Raw genomic sequence first — 13,172 nt, 5'->3', positions numbered from 1 at the left:
CCTGTATTCCTGGCTCTGTTCAGGAATCACGCCTGGTGGACTCAGTGAACTCCTGGGAATACTGCAGATTAAACTCAGGTAGGCTGCATGCAAGGCAAATTTCAGGCCTTCAGTTTCCAATTGTAAGGTTAGAAGAAAATACTGACTAAATTTCATGCAACTCAAAGTAGAAAAGAAATGACCAAGCTTAAGGTTAATTGTCTTTTGGCTTGATCCCAGTTTGATAAGTAGTCACACTCCTTACTATGCAATATGGCATGAATATATTGCTCTTAGCTGAGTCCAGTGTTCAACTGTGTAACTTTAGTGCAACGGTGGTGTCCTTGATTTAATGATTTTATTGTTTTAAAAGACCAAAATTCCTTCTTGGGGCAGCACGACCTGACTAGAAGTCTGAGTCTATAATAAACAGATGTCAGGGACAATTAAAATGGGAAGACAAGGAATTTTAGAGTTGGAAGGACACAGAGATTGTAAAAGGGAATAGAAGTGGAAAATTTGACTTGATGTACAGTAAGACTATAACTTTCATAGTCTCCATGAACTTAGGATCAAATTCATTTTAGAAAACACAAGCAATGGCAGGCTGTAGTCTACAGACAACAGAAAGAAGGACTCTTATGAATTCCCTAAAAGTTTTGGTTTGCTCCAAAATGTGGTGATAAAATAAGCCAAACAAAAAGCTTTGACTTCCATGATTATAATGAGCACACAGCAAGTAAACAAACTATTCAAGCATGATGACAGTATGGTCAGAGAAGAAATGTGTTCTCTGAGAATATACTGGAAAGAGTTTAACACCATGGAGGCATCAGGGAACTTCCAAATGAAGAATACCAAAAGAAGAGCGTAGTTGCTGTTTATAAGCAATTTTCTTGGTTAACCAAACCACAAAATCCAATTGTGTCATTTGCCCGAGGACTTAAAATATGTATAGTTATTTATCATGTAGCCTGATTGGCAATGGCATTTTGCTTAATAAAAAACAAAATATAAGGAAGTAAGACTTTCTAACTTGAAGAGATTGCAAAGGTAGTTAATTCAAAAGTATGTAGAGGATCAAGAACCCTTTGACTTAGGAGGAGGTTTTCAACTACTAAGTACACTGAACACCTACGGGAAGATGAGCTAAAAATTAATTTGGAAGATATTAAATAAGAAAGCATAATTTATATTTGCATTAATGTGCATTTGTTGACTACGATGACTCAGAAGAGGGCTAAAGTTTGGTTTCTGCTTCTCATTTCACCATATGCTTGATCTTTTGCTACTTAATTAAACGTCTCAAGCTCGGAGCCACCTGCTCCATTGAGTTTTACATTTCGGCAAACAGAAATAATTTCTGTATGTGGTGATGGCTCTAACAGTAAGAGTATTTACAAAATAATACTGACTTGCTAAACATTCTGAGAAAAAGATAAAATTAACTCTACACATTCACACTCCATGGTCTCCTTTTCCTTTATTCTCATGCATTTCCTCGGGCATTTAGAAAGGAGAAGCTTAATCAACTGCAGGCATTTCTGCTGGTTCCTTCAGAAGAAGACAATTTTTTTTTATTTGTTTGCTTTGTTTTGTTTTGTTTATTTGGGGGCCACACCCAGCAGTGCTCAGGATTTACTCCTGGCAGGGATGGGGATCACTGAACTGGAGATTGAATTCAGATTGGTCATGTGCAAGGCAAGGACCCTACCCTCTGTATTATCACCCAGGTCCCATAAGACTAAATTCTTGGTGTCTTGTTTTGGCCCTTCTGATCAGGGCATCGGAGAGGAAGTGGGGCTACAATCTCAAATGAATAATGCTGCCTTCTATTACAACTAACGAACATACAAAGGTGGGACTGTCCACTCTTAAGGAATGAATAACCAATTTTAGTGTTGCAAAAAACTTGCTTAGACTGACACTAGAACTAGTAAAATGACTCAAAATAGGCAACTCTTCTTTGTGAAATTATCTGGAGTTCCTGAAACATGGGTTTTAAAAAATGGAAACAAAGACATGTCCCAAGTGGAATGAATAGCATACTTTAATCCAGGATGTCTCAGGTGAGGGTGTACCAGAGGGAATCAAAATTGTAAAAGATAAAAAATGAGTAAATATGAAGCAGAACAAGTTAGACATTATGATTTAAGAATAGGAAACTTAAAATAATGTAAATTTGAAACTAACAATTTGTCAGATCAGATCCATTTATGTTGGACTCAATAAATGAATATGCATAAAATATTCTACACATGATAAAGTTTGGGGGTGCTTAGAGTGCATGAATCTTGAATTTTTAAAAGTTATGCCTAACTGCAATTTTAGTACATTGAATTTGACAGGCTGATATATACATGCACTGTGATACCATTGAATAATCAAGACAAGCAATGAATCCATCACACCTAAAAGTTTCTCTCTGTAGGTGTGAAAGTTAATAGCACTTATAGGATCCTTATAGTCATCATAGAAAAAGACAGCTACATTATTTCTAATTTAATAATATTTGGAGTATGTCAGATTCCTTATTAAATGATGTATGTGAAACTACTCTGAAGAACTAATGTTAAATAGCTTAAAAACTAACTTATAATTCTGATTAATTGGATTAGAATTGATTGGATGAGCACATGTTAAGTCAAGGCTATACAAAATTAATCAATCTATGTCAAATACAGATGTCTTTCTTAAGAATGGCATGCATGAGCAATGTAGAATATTTAAACTCCCGAACAAAGTGCATCAACTTCTCTAAAAATACAAGACTACTTTACAGCCATCCTTACTGTTTCCAGGACTTTAAATAATTAGTTAATTCTGTAAAAATCAGCCAAATCAGATTTCTTTTCATCTGTAGCAATATTTTAAAAGAATAAAAAATATTCTAAGAAAATAATCATTAATTATGAGATGATTGCCTACACACGGGGAAAAAATGTTTGTCCACCACTCATGAAAAGAAAATGGTTTATATCCATGATACATAAATCACTGATAGAACTTTACAATACAAAATTCCAAATCCATCAAAAAATTAATTGGGAAAAGATGAATTGAAACTTCCTCAGGGAAAACATAGAGAAGGTCAAACGGCATATGAAAATATGGTCTCATCATTTATTATAAAGGAAACGCAAAGCGATATGGAGATATCCCGTCACACCAGAGAGTATATTGCATGCAACAAGAGGAACAAAACAACCAGTTCTGGTGTGCATGTGGGAAATGCATTCACTGGTAATGGGAACGTCCACTGGTTCATCCGTTTTTGAAAACAATGTGTACATTTCTAAAAAACAGTAGGAGTTCAGCTTCAATCTACTACAGCAACTCCACTTCTTGACGTCTACCCCAAAGGCCCCAAACCTATATTCAGAAATCATTTTTGCATCTATGTTCATTGTAGCACTATTCATAATAGCTAAACTCTGGCAACAACCTAACTGTCAAAGAACAGGTGACTAGACAAGAAATGATGATGTGTATACACAATAGAATACTACTTTGCTTAAAAAAGAAAGTAACATTAGTATACAGAGAGATAGTATGGTAATGGGGCACTTTCTCGTACACTCCAAACCTAGTTCAATTTATGATATATAATCCCCTGAGCTGCACCAGGAGTGACCCTTGAGCACAGATTCAGGAGTATGCTCACTGAGTGACATTCTCCCCCTAAAATCCAAAAAGATGAAGCCATGCAAATTTGTCCTATATAGCTGAATCTGGATACCACCATATTGAGTCAAGTTCACCAGGAAAGGGATAAACACAGGATAGCATGTCTCATTTATGAGAAACACAGGGATAGAATAGGAAAAGAAGTGCACAAAGGCAACAGAAGCTGAGCATGGGTCTTCGGTAGGAAATTTCCCATTGGGGAGGGATGGAAAGTAGAAAGTTGTGGAAAATGCTTCCAGTAAAAACTGGGACAATGATGAAGGGAGTCAGAAACTGGTGTAGGGTATGGTTCTGGAGTGTTTAATACATGGAACCCTACATTCATGGTACTGTAAAACATGGTACCTAACAAAATTTTTTTTTAAGGATAACAATCATCAGTGCATAGGTAAGTCATATTTTCAAATTAAAAAGAGAATACTAATGAATTTTTGCAAATACATTTTAAAAATTACATATGTATACATAATATATATATACAAACACGTATATCACATATATAAAATACTTTAAAAAATTTTTCTCTATGCCTTGACACACATGCTTTAAAAACATTTCCTTCAGATTCTGTCTCTAGACCACACCTTTCTAAGTTCATCATAACTCATAACAACAGAGTTCTGAAAGCATTCAAGAGGCTCCCGATGGTAATGAGAGTCACACACTTTATTTATTCATGCAGACTGGATCTGGAGATTGGATTTCCACCAGGTTTATTAGATAGATCATTGTTTATGGGTTCTCTCCGCTTCCTCAACCAAGCTGTTTTTCATAATCTTTAAATGTTATTTATACATTACATTTGTGAAATTACTAGATGGAGCTACCTCAAAAGTAATTATATGCTCCTTGAAGATTAATTATGTAATGTTATTGGGAGCAGGATTCGAGTTGCCTAATAAACACTGGCATCATTTTCAAAGACTACCAGAAGCATCTGATGTTTCCAAGCAAATGTTCAGGTTAAAAGACAGGGTTAACTAACATGGAAAGCATTCAGGAGAAAGATATTTTTCCAATAAACTACTTCTTTCCTTTATCCATTCTGTCATATCTCTGCAACTCACTTTTCCCATTTCACCTCTCCAGGTAAGATTATGCCTTCCTTCTTCCTGTGCACCTTTAATTCAATTTTTTTTTCATTCACTGACTGCATCTCCCTCTGCAATATATAGACCACAAAAAGCAGAAACATGATACTCACTTGTTCCCAAGGGCATACTGACTTGTTTCACATCATTTCAGACAATTACCCCATGCACTGGTTTGTCAATAAGCTTCCAACAAGTGTACCTGGACAACTCTCTGCTTCTTCTGTCCAGAGAATCTCTGATACCTTTGCAAAGGCAGGTGGTGAAGAAGGAAAAGTTTTCTATAGACATATGGAAGTTTGAAGGAAGCTGTCATCTTGCTCATGATTTATGAGGGGTGAATAACTGCCCCCTTCCTTTTGTGGAAAAAGCACCCCCTAGACCAGAAGATAATCCACTCAGCAATTTTTTGTTTAGTTTGTTTAATTTGTGTATGTTTGAACAGCTGGTGTTTGTGGGGGTGTGTCAGTGTTGGGTGGGAGGGGTTTGGTGGTGCTCAGGGCATGCTCTTGGTTTTATGTTAGAGGGGTGGGTGGCATATGTGGTTGAAGGGATCACACCAGGGTCCTCTGCATGTAAGGCATGAGCCTGTACCTCTGTGCAGTCTCATCTGCATCCAGTTTGCTTCATTTTCATTAGTTCACTAGTCTTTGACTCTGATTCAAAAACTTCTTCCCCAAATAAGATTAATTCATGGGAGCCTTTGTATGAAGCTCTGTTCTCCACAATTTAACTAAGCCACTCCTTGAACTTCTGAAAGGAGCTTGTCCTTATGATTCATCCATGCTTCATTTCTGTCCACATATTTGACTGCCATACCTTTATGTAACACATGCATTTGTATTTTCTAAGAATTATAAAATATTAAAATTACTCATGAAACCATACAAGGCAAAGGATCACAAATGAAAATATCATAGACACAGAAGTCTGAAATGACTTTATCAAGGTCTTCTGCCCAGTTAATGGAGGGTCAGGGTCTCTGAATCCCTCACTTGCTCTAAGATACATGTTCTAATAAAATTTAGCCAAAAGGCTAATGCCTTTTTGAGTACTGCTGTAACCCTTTGAAGCATTACGTCCACATGGCTCTTACCTATCTGCAGTATGTATTTGCTTTCAAATTTGTGAATAAAATCTTACAAGACTTAATAAACTTGACACTACAAACTCCGGTCAAAGCTCAACAGAGTATATCTCAGTGTAAAAGCTACCAGGTCGGTGCTTGTACTAGATTGTCTAAAATCCCAACCACCAAAGCCTGTAGCATGACCAAACCCAGAGTCATCATGCATCAGTTACATACAAGAGCATGAATTTCAGGAAGTAGGAGGCACTTAAATATTATTAAATATTCACAGGTCTCACAAGGGAGACATTACTGGTGCCTGCTCGAGCAAATCGATGAACAACGAGATGACAGCGATACTTGTGTGGTAGTACAACATGACATTATGCAAATGGAGAAAAATCCTGATTCTTTTTGATATCACAAATTATTTACAAAGGTAAAATAATGGAATAGGAAAACAACAAGGAGAATGAGTTCTTGGAAAATACTTTGGGGCGTCTAATATAGCAGCAGTATTTTCCAATGGTTAAAGATAAGAAGAATAGACTGAGAAGACAATTCAAATTGTCTTACATGGACCACAGCATGAGACTTCATGTGAATTCTCATGCTGTGGTCCATGTCTGGTCAGAATACATGCTTAGCACATGTAAGGTCCTGAGCTCAATCCCCAATAACACATCCTCCACCCCTAGCTCTGTTGAGAGTAGCCCCAGTTGAAAAAATCAAAAATAAAATAACAATAACTATAACTGAATCTTAAAGGGCTTTGGTTATTGGGCTAAGGATAACGAAGAGACAAAACTAGAGACATTTTCCAAGATCTTATCCTGCATTGTTTTCTCTGAAGACTGTGACATAAATTGTATTGGAAAAAAATCTCTAGTTTTATAACCTCATTTAACAAATCTGCATTCATTTTATTTTTATTTAAGTCCTTCAAAGAAGTATGAGGTAGAACACTTTCGCTAATACTTTGAAATGCTGAAATAAAAAGCACTACTAAACAGTAATTAAATACACTGCAGCATTACCCTTTATGGTAGATATAGGCAATTGGAATGTCTTTTCTGCAGTACACAGGAATATTTGCAGTTAAGAAGCAAAATCATTATAAGACTGATTGTTCTCAAAATTTTCTAAGCAGAAACTGAATATTTTTTATTCTCATCCAAGAAGTCAGCATTCTGAGTAAACACTTTATGTTCAACATGTTCAGCTGTTTTCAAGTTACCTGAAATGAGAAAATAATGTATTTTTCTTGTTCCAGATAAAAAGAATTACACTAAGTCTGTATATCATTTTAAAAGCAGCTTATATTTATAACTTTGGGCTGTGTTGATTTAGTCAACAGGAAACAAATGCCTAGCTAATGTTTAAAACTATAGGAAAATTCTAGTATGAAAGTATTTTCCATTTTTTTTTTTTTTTGCTTTTTGGGTCACACCTGGCTATGCACAGGGGTTACTCCTGGCTCTGCATTCAGGAATTACTCCTGGCGGTGCTCAGGGAACCATACGGGATGCTGGAAATCAAACCTGGGTCAGCTGTGTGCAAGGCAAATGCCCTACCCACTGTGCTGTCGCTCCAGCCCCCGGTACTTTCCTTTCTTAAGGTTGGTTTTTCTTTGTGTATTTGAAATGTATGTGAAGTCTCATGCTGTGGTCCAAATTAGCACCCAAAGCACCTACCAAAAAATACCAAGTGATCTGCAGAATATTTAATCGTTCAACTGCTTGTCGAACAGAGTTTAAGGGGACAGAGCAGATTTCGCTGGGCAAGACACGATGTCCACAGAAAGGACAACTGCAGAGTCAGGTTTGATCTCACAGAGAAGTAAGAACAGAACTGCTCTTCCATCTTAGAGCAATGCAAATTGAACATCTTCATTTTGTTCCTACTGAAAATTATGTTTATACAGTCTCTAGCAATGTATGTCCTACCATTATGTCAACGGTTAGCACCAAAGGCTTGGTTTAAATACTGACTTCATAATGTATATGTTGATTAGTCTTAAAATTAAATATCATTTCTGTACTCCTATTCCCTTATCCGTCAAACTAAGTACAGAAGCATTTACTTCACATAATTCTTTTAAAGATGAAATAAAGGTGTAAAGTGCCGAGTTGGTATTGGGGTATATTAAAAACCACACAGGGAACACTGCATGTTTTTATAGGATTAAGGACAAGTAATTTACACATCAAATATGTATAAATATTGTAGAGTACCCATGAAGAAAATAAATAGCACAATGACACAAAGGGTAACTGCGATTTAAGGGGCCCTTAAAACACAATGGTCAACAGTGTCCTCCATTCTACCTCTTTACTTCTCGTCAACTGGTGGCTTGTTAGAGCAGCAAATCTTGGCCTCCGGCCCGAAACTCGTCAGGATCTGCATTTTATGTGGCCCATAATCCAACTTCAACAATCAGCAGCCCATGGCAAATGACTCTTTTATAGCCCTGACTCTAATTATTCTGAACCACATCTTAGACATCATAGAAGTATTTCTGTAAATATTTTAGTGTGTATCATTAAAGATAAAGACTCTTCTTTCAAGCTTTTAATTGGAGCAACTGATTCTCTGAAAATAATATTTACTACGACATAGAAAATGGACAGAGAAATTGACAGAAAGATTGTAGGAAGTGGCAAGAGATGATCTCAGACTTTTACTAATCAGTCCAACAGAAATACAGTATGACTTTGGTCCTATGAGAGCACAGGAACTCTGAGTAGGTATGAGAGCCAGGGATAGACACTGGAAATTTATATATATATATATATGTGTATATATACATGTATATATATTGCTCCAGTCATATATATATGGACACTGGAAATTTATATATATGTATATAAATTTTTATATATGTATATATATATATGTATATATGACTGGAGCGATAGCACAAAGAGAGAACTGCAAGCTACCAGAGTATCCCGCCTTCAGTGGTAGAGCCTGGCAAGCTACCCGTGGCATATTCGATATGCCAAAAACATTAACAAGTCTTACAGTGGAGACATTACTGGTGCCCGCTTGAGCAAATCGATGAACAAAAGAACAACAGTACTGCAGTGGTATTTTATACATACATATATATATATATATATAATATATTTTTAAGTATCACAGGGCAGAGAAAGAGCACAGCAGATAAGGCACTTGCCATGCATGTGACTGATCTGGGTTTGATCTGTCACACTCCAGATCATAGATCCCCTGAACCCTAACAGGAGTGCTCCTTGAGTACAGAGCCCGGAGTAAGCCCTGAACACAGCCAGGTATGACCACAAAAATTTAAAAATGTTCAAAAATAAGATAAAGTGAAATGCTGTATCTGAAAAGTACCAGAAACAGAACATGAAAGACGACAGGTTCTAGGCATAAGAGGAAGCAGAAGCAGACGCTGAGAAAGCCAGGACAAAGTCACTGGAAGGAAATGAAGAAAGTGAGCTTGTAAGACCGAGGAGGAATGAACGAAGGGTTTTTCATGAGGAGCCCATGAGCCCAAGTGGAATGGTGAGTCCAGAAATGTCTTTCCAGAGTTTACTTATTCCATGGATCTATCCAGGTAAGTCATCTGTTTTTTCAACACATCAGAGATTTTCAGAATAACTTCCTTCGGGCTGGGAACTGAGACTTTTTAGCTGTGTTCTGGCTTGGGTCCCTGCCCCAGTGATATTATGACAGGATTCAGGGGATCATCTGGAGTGTGAGGGATCAAACCCAGGTTGGTAGTTCAACGTGAGATGCTTGATATGTAATGCCGCTCAGGTCATGTGGTGGCTGAGATTACCCAGCCCTGATCGAGGTGCTAGGGACCTCCAGGACATCATTTGGCAGTGATCAGAGAAATATCTGGTGACAGTTATGGAACTGGGATCAGCCGTGTGCAAGGCATGTTTCTAAGCACCAATCCATTCCTCAGGTGCATTAGTTATTTTCTTCTAAACATAGACTAGGTAAAACCATAACAATAAATTCAAATGAAATAGGAGAAAATAAAGAGTCAGTACTGATAACGCATGTAACTACGTCGAAAAGAAAGGAATTATCTAGAAGTTGAACAAGTATATCGTGTAAAGGAAGAATCTGTGGGGTTTATGGGGTTTACTACTTCTTGGTGTGTTGCTGTATACTTCTATTGATTTCAGAGTCTTTGATGGATACAACTGCGGCATGTTGGACCAGAGCTACCCACTGAAGGAGAAGAAAATAACACACAGACTGACTCTCTAAAACTAGACGGAGATTCAGGAATAAGGACAAGTGAAAATATACTCACTGTATTCAGAAGTAAAAGGCAAAGATTAAGCATAGGTAGACCCACGGGGTTGCAGATTTGGGTGTGGAGTGGGGATCAGTCCCAGTTTTGTTAGCGTTCCAGTGTCAGAGAAGTCATGAATGAAAGAAGTGGCAACTTTTGCCAGGGAAAAGTGAGGAGCACTGTCTGACAGTGCTGAGAGTCAATTTGGAATATGAGCTCTTAATTTAAAGTAAAAACATCCAAGTGCAGCTCTCTTAACAAATTTAGTCTATTTTGAAGAAGTTAATTCAATTCTTAAATTAACAAGAAGTAAAGAATGTAGCATTGTGCTAAATCTTTGAGTGATTTTCTCCGGTTAATTACAATGGCAAAGACAAAAGTCAAGACATAGCAAAGGGGACTGGAGTGATAACACAGTGGGTAGGGCATTTGCCTTGCACATTGCTCACCCGGTTCGATTCCCAGCATCCCATAGGGTCCCCTGAGCACTGCCAGGAGTAAGTCCTGAGTGCAGAGCCAAGAGGAACCCTTGCACATCACCAGGTTTTACCCAAAAAGAAAAAAAAATAGACATAAGAAAGACAGGCAGACATTTATATGCTGATAAGGGTATTTTAAGAAAATTTTGGACAAGGGTTTATTTAATATTAAGTAGAATTGGGCATTGGATGTAATAAAATACTCAAGGAAGCTTAAATGACCTGGCTTGTAATGAAACAAATATTTTGTTGCTTGGCTTTCTTTATAAAGTGATTAGACTTCTACATGAAAAAATATCATAAGAATGCCCACAAACTTCCATCATCAGATGAAACTTTAATCCTAAGAGGCAGGAACTAGGATATATTTTTGTTTATGTGTATATCCTGCCCTCTGTGGATGTGTCATGCAGACCCTTTGCCAATAAACAAGATTCACCCTTGGACATTGCACATCAGCAATCCCTGCTGGGCTGACTGACACTGGACCCCAGTGTGTTGTGTTCCTTGGAAGCGGATTATCGGTGATTGGGCTGGTGAGACTGCAGATGGCACCGGGTTGAATCTGGCTCAAGTCCACACTCGGTGTTAAGTTCTTTTTCTTTTAATATTCCAAAGGAACAAAACCAGGGAATCAAAGAGTTAATAAATGCATTGGTTGAAAAAAGTGAATGTAGGTCAGTAAAATTGCCATAGGATATTATGTTAGACTTCAAAATAAAAATTTTAGTGGGTTTTAAAAAGTCACAAAAATCAGATATTTTATTGAAACGGATTGCAGGACTGTGGGATTCTCTGACTAGCTGAAATAGTATCTGTATAGTGCCGCTGGTTTATTTGTCCACAGGACGAGGGACGGTAAACTGAACCCATCAACATACATATCTGGTAATGAGAATTTATAAGATTTGGAAGAAATTCTGAAGTACAATAGTCATACTCAATTGTATATTCCCTTTACTGCATCATAATATTTTAAAAGACCGTTAAACGAGACAAACCACACATACTGAAGCTTCACAACCTTTCCTTAGACGAACGGTGTGGCTCGTAACCAGACTTGCAAATCTGCCTCCTTTTGATCATTTTTAGATGCTTTAGAGATACTAAAACTCATTGTTTCATTTCTCACATTCTAACCTAATGAGGAGCCTGGAATATTTGCTTTTACTGTAAGCATCAATTAAAAGGTTTCACATCAGCTACACATCTATTCTGGCACATCAAAGACTTCATACGAAGTACATGTTCTTTTAAGACCTTTCTCACAGCTCAAGTGATTTTTTTAATAATAATGTGACTTATCGTGAAACCTTTTCTTGTCACCCTCTTCTCAACTATTTTTGTGTACTTGTGCATGTATAAGGATAATTGATCTCTCAGCTTCTGGGTGATGTGGCAGCTTTAGTGAAAACATGGGCTGTTTCTTTACAGAGATTGCTGATATTTGTGAATTAAACTCTTCAACACATGCATTTCCTAAACATTTTAAATTTTGATGCTGTCCACCCTTTTGTTTTTAGACATTTATAATGAATTGCTTTTTGTTTTGTTTTGTTTTGTTTGGGTTTTTGGGTCACAGCTGGCTATGCTCAGGGGTTACTTCTGGCTTTGCACTCTGGAATTACCCCTGGCTGTGCTCGGGGGACCATATGGGATGCTGGGATTTGAACTCGGGTTGGTCACATGTAAGGCAAACACCCTACGTACTGTGCTACCACTCCAGCCTCATGAATTGCTTTTTTAAGGTCAATTTTATTTTACTATTTTATAGTATGGTAAAAAACAAAAGTTCTACTGGGTTAAAAGCATGCTAACACATCCCTAGTTCTTTAGCCCACTCCCTTTTTCTATGGTGCTTCTCTGGTTCCTTGTCTTCCTCTTTCTTGGTTATTAGCCTACCTTTTTGTTGGTCTGTTTGTTCCTTGGGCCACACTCAGGGCTGCTCAGGACTTACTTCTGACTATGTGCCCAGTGATCACTCCCCTATGCGGTGCCAAGGATTAAGCGTTTCCTGTTCTACTCCCTCTCCAGGTCACAGCGTATCAATTAATATAAACACTTGGTTTTCTGATTGTTGCCAACCAGCTTACTCACATGTGTGTGATTTTTTTTGTGTGTGTTATGTGTACTAAGTTCTTTTTATACTTCTCTGTCTTCAAATGTCTGAACTTGTCTTCAAAACCCGGGGATATCTTGGCATCTGTCTCTGAGTTAGAGGTTTATAGAGTAGCTAAATGGAAATGCCATAGTAACAGGATAGCTCTGTTCACTTGATGGTTTCATAATTGTACAATCAGTTAGCTATTGATATCTTGCTTCAGGAGCCCTAAACGCCTCTAGTTTCATCTTTTCTCCAGGGTAAATCTTTGTAACCTAGGCCTATAGTCAGCGACACTGAGTTCCCACAGTGAACATGAACTGCATCTGGGAGTAAGGTTTGCCTTAGCACCTGTGAGCCTTCTCTTATTCAGAGATACTTGGGAAAAAATACCTCCCACTGGCTCCCTCAGATCTGTAGCACCTCTTTTTGGCACCTCCTGTCTCTCACTCTTCTGCAAACACGCTTCTAAGTTTGCCCTTTGCTG

The sequence above is a fragment of the Sorex araneus genome, chromosome 1 (assembly GCF_027595985.1).
Source record: "Sorex araneus isolate mSorAra2 chromosome 1, mSorAra2.pri, whole genome shotgun sequence".
Lineage (NCBI taxonomy): Eukaryota > Metazoa > Chordata > Mammalia > Eulipotyphla > Soricidae > Sorex > Sorex araneus.
The sequence above is the reverse complement of the archived record's forward strand: the minus strand, read 5'-3'. Positions refer to the sequence as shown.